This window comes from Dendroctonus ponderosae, unplaced genomic scaffold (genome assembly GCF_020466585.1).
Source record: "Dendroctonus ponderosae isolate FM_Combo_2020 unplaced genomic scaffold, Dpon_F_20191213v2 Dpon_F_20191213_1, whole genome shotgun sequence".
NCBI classification, from domain to species: Eukaryota; Metazoa; Arthropoda; class Insecta; order Coleoptera; family Curculionidae; genus Dendroctonus; species Dendroctonus ponderosae.
Genome location: NW_026017110.1, coordinates 30234623 through 30247633, shown reverse-complemented (window position 1 = coordinate 30247633; position 13011 = coordinate 30234623).

Sequence of the window (13011 nt, the reverse complement as noted above, 5' to 3'; positions counted from 1 at the left end):
TTAACTTTAACGTGCATGTTATCCGTCAAACACGTTATGTGGCTCCAACTGGTGTGTTGTATCAGTAAAACCTTTATATTATAACAGGCGCACGCTATCGACCAACGTTATATGAAGAAATAGCGCTTCAGACTAACAGCATCAAATCACATCCGCTTTCGAACTTAACGTGCATCCCTCGAAGTTAACTTTGGGGAATAAATAAAACAATTGTGTTTAATCAGAGCGTGGTTTTGTATTTTAGCTATAATTTGTTTTTAATTTGTAAGAAAAATATGTCTCTTGGTGGTCTTATAAGGTTAGCTTTATTAGAACAATTGGAAAATGGTCTTGAAAATAAACTTCATTTTCCTCCACAAACTCTACTAAATTTTCAAATTGTTTGCGGGTTGTTTTTTTGCCTCTTCTGTACATGCTCCATTGAAAGTGTTTGAGATGATAGGTCAAGAACAATAACGAAACAAATTGAAAGTCCGGTGGGTGTCTGATAGTCTGAATCAGGGGGAATCATAAACGTCAAATAACCGACATCCGCGGGTGTTTTATTTCGTTGTTTTTAATTATTTATTAGGCTCTAACAAAACTAGGATATCCATTTTAAATTAAATAGTTTCACAAATGGATAATTATTTGTGGTACATTAGACTTGAGATTTTCATGATTTTTGATCCTTAATCTTTAGGCTTTATAAATTGTATATAAAGAAAACAATTCCAATAATACAATGTATAAAAGTAACGTCTAAAAACTATATATTTTTTTATATGTTGCATTCTGCTTAGGGTGCTGGTTATAGGCATTATCTCGCGTAACGGACGAGCATGGCACGACAAAACATTCTAGCCAAGAATGTCAGTCGGCTTCGTCGTTGCCTGTACTTGTCGTTACCGTGCCGTTGCCGGTCAATCTGAAGACCATCATTTACTTATTTTTTAATAATGTTTTGTCGTGTCGTTGCCGTGTCTTTGCCGGTCGTTGGATGTAAATTTTCCATTATACTGTCGTCTCCACGCAATGAATACGAATATGCCCCTGTCCTTGGCGTCAAGCACTAGGTTCTGCACGGTGTTCTGTTCCTCACCCCAGCCCACCAAAGCTTCTCCTTGGTTATCGTTAGCACTATCGAAAATGTACGCTTGGATGTGGATGTCGTTTCAGCATCCCGGCAGTCCAGGTAGTAGTAAGGGGTTGATATTAACCACTATACCTTCTCCAACTCTAGTGATCACTTTGTGCATGTTATTCTGAGTGGAGACATGGGGAAGGGCAGCGTTCTTCAAATCGTTCTCATGTTTGATTATCAAGCCCATGTTTGCACCGCGAGGAGGCGAACAAACAGTACACCCCATTTGGCAACAGGTTATATAGTATATATTCTTGCCTCTGCAGCATGGCCGTGATGAGAAGTATTACGCTGCGTGGGACCTAACGAGCCGAGTCTTACCTAATCCTGAGTCGGCGCAAATTCCTTCGGTGTTTCGTGTTTCAAAACACTGACAGAAAATTGATCGTCAATCGGTATTTTGGGGAAACATCAAAGGAATTTGCCGTGGCTCAGTTTTGGCTCAGCCTCGGCTTCTCAGGTATGAACGCACCATTAGACGTTCCTAGGACGTAACTAACATATCGTTGGCATATTTTAGCTCAGCACAATTGCAAGCCTCAGTGAGCAAAAAGTAGTCCAAACTGCATTTCCACAAGATACACCACTTAGGAAAGTTCTTAATAAATTGATTATATAGATAAAGATAAAGATTTTATAGAAAGTGTGTAACATGTATTACTTTATATTACTCTGGTCAATAAATTACTAAATTATTAAAGTAAAGAAACCGTTAACTACAAGGGCGAGGGGCAGATCAATTACAAATTTCCTAATATCTTATATACGGGTGATTCAGCCTTAATGTTGATAATTTCCGAAATCAATACAAGAAGTTAGAACAATATCATTTCCTGATCTAAAAAGTTGTTATAATTTCCATCGATTCGGAGATAAAGGGCGTTGAAAATTTTTTTTTCTTGTTTGCATTTCATAAGTTTTGAACCATTCATCCACTTGAAGTGAAATTTGGAAGAAAAATACTTCTATTGGCCTTACTGGACATTGAGTTTTAACCTCCCGTCCTCTTAGCAGTGTCATCCCTCCTAATTTAGTATTAAAACTTGAACAAAACATGTAGTTTCAATACAAGGACATTCACTGATTTATTTGGAAAGTTTCCTGTCTTAATTTTTTCAGTTTAACCTTATTTTTGAGATATTTAATGAAATTTGGTTCCAAGTAGCGCTATTGTGACCTAAATTTCATTAACATATGGAGACAGAGGCTGTCACGAGTCCAATTCAAAATTTTGCCTCCTCGTTTAAATTCGGATTTACTTTAAAAGTTTCTGGAACAATTGGGTGTTGCTCCCGCGCACTCAGGAAGGCAGGTGCGGCTGTGGTTGGATGAAAATTATCCTCGTCGATGGATAGGAGAGCTATATCTATCAACCATCTAAATACGTTCGTTCCATGCAAAGGACCATTGACTTGGCCGCCACGATCGGCCGATTTGAATTCTTTAGATTATTTTGTTTGGAGACATTTAAAATTAATCGTTTATGAATTTTATGAAATTGTCTAATAGGATTTAAAACGCATGTAACGATATAAAAAATAATCATGTCCAAATACGATCTTTGGTTAATACACTAGTTCGTTGGTGGCAAAGATATATTTACACTGGAGGACTGCAATTTGAGCTATCGTAGTTATTTTTGTATCAGTTGGTGAAAGTTTGTAGCAAATGTTCTGTACTTAAGTACTTGTTATTAAATTATTGTCGAAAATTTTATTAATTTTTATAAGCAGGAAAACACTATTGAAATAGACTTTACATTACATGGCTTGCTATAACGTTAGATGAAATTTACCTGACCACATTATTTCGGCTTTGATTGCTGCGACAGAAACACTCAGTTATATTCAAATTATTTTTGTTGTTCACACTTTGATTAAAAAAATAAAAACATGATCCGCAAAATACCCTTTTAAGTAAAGGGTGTTTTTACAGGTATAGAACTTTAAATTGAAATAAAAATCATAAAATTCATGTTAATGTTATGGTACTTGCTTTCCTGAAAAGACAATTTAATACAATTATAGCTTGAATATGAATTGGGGCATTAGGCACAGCGACTGGCTCAAATGAAGAGCCATCTGGATGTCCAATTTTGACCACTTCCAAACTTGTTCCAGACCATAAAACACAAAACAGTGATCTTTTTTCGGGATATAAAGAGGTCTCAATAATAGCTTGGACCAAAACATTTCAACGTACTTGATATTCTCGTGCTTCGGACCCAAGCAGCGTTGGCGAAAATTTCGCTTATTGTATGCTAAAGTGAGTATTAGCGGCCTTAATATACAAATCCTCATTCTTAACTAGACGAATAGAAAAAAAAATTCGACTGCCTTCATAATTATAATATTTTACACTTTTTTATGTCAATAGTTAGTCATATAAACTCCCTCGATAACACATATCAAGTTAGCAATTAAAACTAATAAGTGAAGATTTATAAACCACAGATTCATTTCGATCTGAAAATCTTCTTGATGCCGGTTTATCCAAACTGTTTCCCCAACAAGATTCTGATTTGTTAACATAATCAACAATATGAGTATCGCTTGGGCCGACATCCAATCCATTTATGTGGTTAAAAATCTCATCCATTTTACTTGATTGAAAGTATTTTTATTTTCCCATATTTCACAATTTTCCTTCCTACATATCATGACCCCATGCAGGTAACATAGAGAAAACTACATAGCGAATTATGTTTTATGGCGCGCCGAGAGCTTGATATTAGGTTTCTAAATTAGAAGGAAAATTCCTGGTTTTACTTCGGTTCTTATTTCACCCGGTCACGCCAAATTTTAATTTCAAGAGTATTACTTCAGTTGCTGGTAGTTTCACTGGAAAACTTTTCTGATTATTTCTGAAAGTCTTTTATGATCGAAAAAGGATATTATTTTCTAATTCACTCACATTTGGAGCTAAATAAATTGATGTGTGGGTAGTAAATGGAACTTCAAAACAGTAAAATTTATTCGATTGTTTTAGCCGTTTCTTGGTTTTTCCGTGATCGTGTTCCCAAAGTAACGTTGACGACTTTGTTAGCCTTCTGAACCAGTTGTTGTATTGAAACCTGAATTATGGAAAAAGTATTGAAAGTATAAGGAATTTATTTGCAAAATACTCTATAGAAGATATAAATAACATTAAGCATGAAGCATCATAAAATATAGTCAGCATTGTTTTCAAACCTTTTAAATTTATGGATATCTTTACGAAAAGAAATGGTAGCTACGGGGAACGGCAATATTCCAAATTTTTGGTTTTAAGATTTTTGGGATTATTTAAATTACACAGGGTGGTTGATTGATGATACTTGTACATAGTTTAGCTGCATCTGGTCATTTAGCCGGTTCAAATCACCCATATTTGGTGAGTCAATAATTTTTATGTCCTTTGATACAATTATTTTTTAGGCAAAGTTCTTCAAGTCAATAAAGACAAAAAATGTGAAATTTATATCTGTCTTTCACGTATTGAAAGAGAAGGCGTGGCCGGATTAGACGAAGGTTTTTCTTTTTTAATGTCAAAAAACAAACCTGTGTAAAAAATAAAATGAAATCTGGAGTAAGATTTGAAAATGTACCAAGAAAGCAAGCTTATATACATAAAATAGCAATGTTGTATACATTAAAAAAAAATGGTTTAAAAAACTAACGTACATTTTTAAGTCAAGGCACAACGGGAAACGGATTTACGCTAATTTAGCGTTAGCACTAATTTGTTTTTAAAAAATGAACAGTGGATAAATGGTGATACAAGGCTTTTACAAATGTTCTTCAAAATGTTCGCCTCATTTCAGCAAATTGTTAACAGCGTTTCTAATTTAAGCGAGACTTTTGTATTTTCTCACATGCATTGTTCAGTCTGCCCTGCAGTTTCTCCTCATTTTTAAATTCCACAGCAGAAACAATTGCCTTTGAATATCGCAGGAGATAATCAGTTGCAACATTAAATTTGCATTTCAGTAGCGAGAATCGCAGAAGAGCGCCAAAGGCCAAAGCCAAAAGCTTGCGATTTATTTTAACTAAGGCGAAAAATAAATAAAACAAGTTGTAAGTAATTACTTTTAATCATAATAATAACATTAAGTTATGTTATTCTTATCTTTACAGGGTCTCAGTCAAAGTGTGCGGTAAAAATTTTGAACATCGTTTATTTCATTACGTTTCGGCGAGACAAAATCGCCATCATCAGATTTAAAATTTACACAAACCCAGTTTGATTTTTATCAATCATGAGGTTGTGTAAATTTTAAATCTGATGATAACGCTGTTGTCTCGCCGAAACGTAATGAAATAAACGATGTTCAAAATTTTTACTTCACACTTTGAATGAGACCCAGAAAAGATAAGAATATCATTATCAAGTACACGCAATCAGGAAAGTGAATCAGAATAATAATATTAAGTAATAAAAATAATCAATGTTAAACTATAAAACAATGTCAGAATCTTTGTTATTTGAATTCCGTTTGACCTTTTTATGAGATTTTTTTAAAATAGAAAAACTGAAGTTTTCATAGTTTCAATTATTTTTCTTCCTTTGTCTGAATTCAGGGTGATTCTGTATTGGCGTCATTCATTTTAAGGGGTTATAGGGGTTCACTTGGAGAGCACAATAAAAATAATGGCAAACATTTTTTTTTTATTTATAGAAGATAATAACAGTTGAAAATCGAATTTCAACTTTGTTAATAAGTGTTATTTTGAATTGGTCTCACCTTTGATTAGAACCCTATATAATATGGAGAGTGATTAAAAATTGGCATCATTCCTTTTAAGGGGTAATAAGGGCTCACTTGGAAGTTACGAAAAAAATATAAAAAAAAATTTCGACAATTTCTAGAAGATATTAACAGTTGAAAATCGAATTTCAACTTTGTTATTAAGCATTATTTTTAAAGTGTTCCATATTTAATTGGAAGCATATTGGAATACTTAAACATTCAAAACAAATTACGAAAATTTTTGATATTAAAAAAGTTCTCTTCTACAATTTTTTGATGCAAAGTCAAAGCGGCAATGATGTTTTTTGTCATTAACAGATAGTTACAGGTAGACGTCCTTTGTCAATAATAACAAGCATTTGTCAAACTGTGGCTTACTTTTACTTTGTTTTCACGAATTTGCGGATAAGCGATGAATTCAGAGGAAATGACATAGCAAAAGCTGTAAGAACTCACGCCAACAAAGGACGAGGAGAATAGTTCCAGGAAGATAGTGGAGGACAATCGATGTTCGTGTTCTAGACACAGACGAATTGGAGATAATAGCAGCTGAGGCACTCAGGCTTTCTAGAGGCACTCAGAACATTGCACAACCAGTGACACTTTCCCAGCCACCAAATAATTGCCGGCTACATTCCTACCACGTATGTAAGATCACATTAAACCAATAGATTACTGAACACCGGTATAAATTGAGCAGGGGTTAATTAACCGAATACGAGAAGCTGCTTGAGAAGAGCATAATAAGGTGATTGCACAGCCACTTGTTTGGAGTTACAGACTCAAATGTATGATATTGTAATTTTTGAACAACTTAATAATTCGCGGTTATGAGTTTCGAAATAGGTTCCGTCATTCAACGATTCCTGTTGAATTGACCATTTATCCTTGTCTATCTTATTGTCACTCTCTATTTATCCATGGTTACCGCAGTTTTAAATATTTACGAAGCAACAGGTATTTATGTAATCTTAATTAGACTTATTGAGACTTTGAAAAAAATTGTTTCCGTTTTTTTAATATAGCTTTTTGCAAATTTCTCAGTTTTCAATAACAATTAATTTTTTTTTACAAATTTTTCTGCACTCCTAAAACACCGTCAGACAACACCTCCAGAGAAATGACGCTAATTTTGAATCACCCTGCATAGAAACCTAGACTTTAGCATTCGAAAATAAAAATTACGATAGTTCCATCAAATTATGAAAATTTTTTATGTCAAGAAAGTAGTCTTCTTCTATTTTTTTAAATTTAACGCGGCAACAATGTTTTTTGCCATTAGCAGATAGTTACAGGCACAAACATGTTTGCAGTTAAGCGCGCAGAACGCCGAACTCCTCTTGCGATTTAAAAACTTAATTGTAAATAGATTATCTATTGATATATATGATCCCTAACGTTTTGCAGCAGATTTTTGTTCAAATCTGTGGTGGATTCAACTATATTACTAATTTGCACCAAATTTTAATTTGTAACCTATACTGTTGTTACTGTATAACCTGTTACTATGTCTTACTCTTTACCCAGCTAGTGTTTCTTTGTCGGCCAACGAATGAATGAATTATTTAAAATTGGACCTTGAACACATTTTGTTTTAAAAGTGCTTAATCAATAGATTATCGCATTACTTATATGTTTGAGAATTCGTGGGTGTAGGAAGTTGTCACGGACGCAAGTGAGTAAAATCGAAATTAAATTATGCCAAGTGTAGAAAGTACACTAATCTTTTAAGTTGCGCCCTTTACTGAAAATCCAATGCGCATGTGAGAAACAACTTAAAGGCAGCACTATTAGGGGCATAGCCGCAATGTGGATTACATATCTCCCTTTTAAGTAAGCCCCACCACACATTGATACCCCAAGCTACATAAAACCGTGTTTAGCAAATCTAGTTGTGATTTTTCGTGGGCCAAAAATTACAATTACGGTTTTTCGCAGTTCCGTTGTTATGAACTCTAGACTGATAACTCCACAAAATTCTGTTTGCTGAACATAGATCATTATGGAGCATCATCTACGATGTGGAAACAGGAAATATTGTCGCTGTTTGAATAGTTGCGTAGTGTAAAAGTATGATATTTGTGAGTTGAGAGAATTGTAAAGTGATTCACTAATGTCACCACCTTTGACAATATTTTGCACCGAACAATGTGAGGTGATTACCATGCAGGTTAAAACATCAATCTGGTTTTCTTCAATTTTTGGTAAAGCATTGTATGCTTTACTATTGAGCTAAAAGAATCTGCTGACTTCTAATCGCAAAAGTAAAGGCATATATATCGATATGAAAATCTTCCTTGATACGGTTGCCGGAACCTACGACGAAATATTTCTGCTCAATTTGTACCGATGTTCAGTTAACCATTGGCTTAATATGTACTTGTGCTGTACGTATCTGACGTACGTGGTAGGAATGTGGCCGGGTTTTATTTGGTGTCTGGAAAAGTTTCAGTTGTTGTACAATGCTCTTAGTGCCCCTGGAAGGTTCTGCTGCAATTATGTCCAATGCTTGTTCTTCTGTTTCTGAAACCCGAACATCTTTGGTCGCCCACTATCTTCCTGGAGCCAATCTCCAGTGGCTCTCGGCCTTTGTTTGTGTGGGTTCTTACAGCTTCTCTTATGTTACTGTGGGATTTCTTAACTAATTTGGCAACTCTCTTCTAAATTTGGCAACTTCAAAGTAAGTCACTGTTTGACAAGTTATTTGTATTATTGACAAAAGCTATCTACCTCTAACTCTCTGTTAATGACAAAAAACATCATTGGCGCTTTGACTTTTCATCAAAAAATTGTAGAAGGATGGTAGTGCTTTTTCAATATGAAAAGTTTTCTTAATTCGAAGTAAATATGGTTTCTTTGCAAATGCTTAGGTATTTCACCAAGCCACCTCTCAAGCATAGGACTTTTTCAAAATAATACTTAATAACAAAGTTGAACTTCAATTTTCAACTGTTAATATCTTCTAGAAATTTTCGAAACATTTTTTTTTCAATATTTTTCTCGAACTCTCCAAGTGAGCCGCTTTCACCCCTAAAATAGAATGACGCCAATTTTAAATCACCCTGTACAAACTGAAATCTTGAAAGTGATGGATGCGAAATACTTAACATACTCGGAAATCTCATCGTACTGGCTAATTAACATTTATACCTATACCCAAAAAGAATAACCCCAAAAACTGCGAATACTACAGACTTATGAGCCCTATGAGGCTAAAGGTCTTTTCGCGAGTTATTCACGCTCGAAGTTCGCTTTTGGACTTAGATCTTCTTCTCCTTGGATTCAAATCGATTTTCAAGTAGTTCGCTCTTGAAACTTGTTCGCAATACAATTTCAAATGTATTGTATATTTAGTTGCAAAGAAATTACATTTTGCCATTAACATTTATTGGTCAACGATATTTTAACAAAAGCTTTCATTTAGTTTTTTTTTGTTTCAGGTAAAGTTTACGACTGTTTTCAGAGATCACTTGAGCTAATGATTAGTCAAATGGATTGAGTTGAACTAGGTAAGACTGCACCTATATTTTTAGTTGGGTCTCTGAAAGGTTGCATTAATTATCTAATACGACATTTTTAGTTGTTAGAATTTATTAATTAATTAGTTTTCATTGATGTAATATTCAAATGAAAGGAATACAAAAGATTTGATTATATATTGAAGAAAATCCGGAATATGTGATTTTCCGGCTTAACTTAGAAAATTAGTTAAATTCATAAAAATATTACATGCGATATATCAGTCAAAGTAAATGCAGAATGTATACAAGAGATATGTAAATTAATTACTTTTGTGTCCTGCGAAATACTTTACCATCAGAAACAGTTTAATATTTGTATGAGTTTGTTGGGCGGTATTAAATATACAAGGCAGTTTTTTTTTCTTAAAACTTTTTAAATAAGAAGGTAATATCTGGGAGGGGGAAGTTTATTTGTGTCAGAAAAACAACGCCTACTTCGACCTTGTAGGCTAGGCAGGGGCCAGCTTGAGAATTTCAAATGGTAACCACAGCATTTTAATGGAGATTCGAATAGTACGTCAAAAATTAAGAATAATTTATCTAAAATATTTTCTTTGATTTTGACAGGTGGCGATGCAAGTCATCAATTATCATTTTTTTTTGCGTTAGATCTGCTAAACTATCCATTATTGAAACGCTGAAACTTTTATTGTGACCAATAGCATCTATTAATGTCAGAGGAATATTCAGTCCGAAAATTGTTTGATGATGAAAATCAAATATCTACCTAGATAGTTTGAAAATTCGCATTGCCAATACGTGACATTTCGAAATGTATTTAGAATATGAAGCTGTCAAAGTCATCTAAAATTTCTCTCAACTCAATGTAGGAATGCTGATAAGAGCGTAGATATTTCAAATTGTTGACTTTGACATTTATTAATTTCGTTCTGAGTTAGAACCACTACATGAATTTAATTTAAATAAGCTACTATAATTTTTTATATGGGCGCATTAACTGTGTAAGAAAAAATTGAAATTATTTTTGTATACGGAGAAGCCGGCCGAAATCTTCATAATGCTGTCGCTCTTTTCGCTCAGCGTTTTCCAGGTAGGGCGCGATCTCTTGCTTCGTTTTGCCAAACAGTCAAGCAATTTACTAGTGAAGGAAGCGTAATATCGAAAAAACGAACTCGCCAGAGAACAGTTACCGGAGAAGAAAATGAAACTAATGCGTTAGTTGCTGTTGGTGCTGATCCCGACAATTAGCGGAAAATTCTGGATTGTCCCGGAGCAGCGATTTCAAAGTATTAAATCATCGTCACAAATATCATCATCATCATCTGTCTTTGCATCATGAACTTCATGGAGATGATTTTCAAAAGCGAGTGATATTTTATCAGTGGGCGCATGAACGAATAGAATTAAACCCGAATTTTTTAAATCCGGTGTTGTTCTCTGATGAGTGCTCTTTTACAAATTCCGGAGCAGTCAATCGGCACTACTGGAGTGTCGATAATCCGCACTGGCTGCGCCCAGTTGAATGTCAGCGTCCATGGACGGTAAATCTGTGGTGTGGAATTCTTGGGGAAAAGCTCATTGGTCCCTACATTATTGAGGGCAATCTGACTAGTGAATGCTACAGAAACCTACTGCAGAATGAATTGCCAATATCACTCGAAGATGTTGACCTTGAATTCAGACAGAGTATGTGGTTTCAACACGATGGCTGTCCAGCACATTATTCAGTAGTTGCACGTGAAGTACTGAACCGTAACTTTGAAGACCCATGGATCGGTAGAGTTGGGCCTTTAAGCTGGCCTGCAAGATCATCAGATCTTACGTCACCAGACTTTTTTTTGCGAGGTTTTCTTAAAGGAAAAGTTTATGAAGCTGTGCCCACAACTCGTGAGAGTATGATCGAGGGAATACGAAATGCCTGTGCCGAAATTCAATCAAATGTATTTTTGAGCTGTGTGCATTTATTTCAAAAGCGAATCAATAAATGCATTGAAGTTGAAGGTCAAGATTTTGAACATTTGCTTTAATTATTACAAATTGTGTTGGTTTTGAGTTATTAATGATATACGTATTTACCAGAAGCTAAGAATTTATGTTGGACTAAATAGGACTATTTTCCACTTACCAATTTAGTTAAAACTTTAAAGTTACTTTACATTTGTCACACTAAAATTTTGAGCGTGTCAATAAAATAATAGTTTAGCAGATCTAAAGCAAAAAAATTGATAATTGATGGATTACAGTGCCACCTGTCAAAATCGAAGAAAATGCTTTAGATAAATTATTCCCAGTTTTTGATGTACTATTCGAATCTCTAGTAAAATGTTGTGGTTATCATTTGAAATTCTCCAGTTGGCCCTTGCCTAGCCGACAAGGTCGAAGTAAGTGTTGTTTTTATGACACGAATAAACTTACCCCTCTCAGATATTAACTTCTTACTTGAAACATTTTTTTCTCGGATCACTCGTGTCCCAAATATTTAAGCGTTTCAGGATAAAAAAAAAACCACCCTGTAGTTATACATAAATAAAAATAACAATTATTTTACTTTAAAATTGCATGCGAAGCTAAAACGTTAGAATCTTACACATACAACAATGAAGCACAAAGAAGAGCACAGTTTGAACTTTTCACTATCAGGGCATTTTCCACTTAACCAACTGCGCCAATCGAAATAAAACCTTTTAAACTAACTGGAAAATAAAACGTTTAGAGACTCGTGACCTTGGTTAAGCACTAAACACTATTAATTTACCGATGTGAAGGTCATTGCACTTGTATAACTGCTAGAGTTCTCAATTAGATACATTCATGTGGGAACATTAGACACATACATTTCAGAGCTATTTGACAACTTTTCGGAAACATACTCAATATGAAAATTTAAAGTAAGAGCAATTCACAGCCAGGAATTTTAACTAGAAATTTGCAATTGAGGTAAATTTTGCTACTTTTACACGTTACGATAACCCCCGGGCCCTGCCACAGGTTAATCTGGCCCTGCGTAGGCTTCAAAACTAATTGTAATAAAGTATTTCAAAAATTTACATTTTTAATAAATAATTTACATTTTCTTCTATAAATGGAGAATGACTGTAGAGGTAACGATGTGGTTTTCACTGAACTGTAGGTAATTTAAACTTGTGTAAAAGCATTTCACATGAAGAGTATCGTCCCATTTAACTATTTTCAAAAAATCACAAAAATTTGTAATCTTGGCATCAAACGCCAGGTAGTTGATTGGTTTCAGACTAAACGATTTAATAAAAAAATTACTTTGAAAGATATGAAAATGTTCTATCAAACTAGTCCAAAAATAGTGGAATCGGTTAAGTACTTCAGCAGATATTAAAATATAAGTATTGAAAACTGCATTGGCCTTCCTATATTTTATTACGAATGATGCAAAAAAATCTTAGAGAGATAAGCGATGAGGTATTACCCAAGGTCTCAAATTACGTTTTTAGAGTTATAGCTCATCTCTCCCTTTTTGGAGATACCAATACTTTTTTGTTTTCTGATAGACGTTTCGCCCCCTAGCGGTCTAGCTACGAACTTTAATTCATTTTACAGCCATTTTTTATGCCAATTTTACTTATAAGGATTTTTCTTTCAAACCGCTAATCCTCACCATTGTCGAGATACAGCCGCTCTTTACCCTTATCGCGACATCCTGT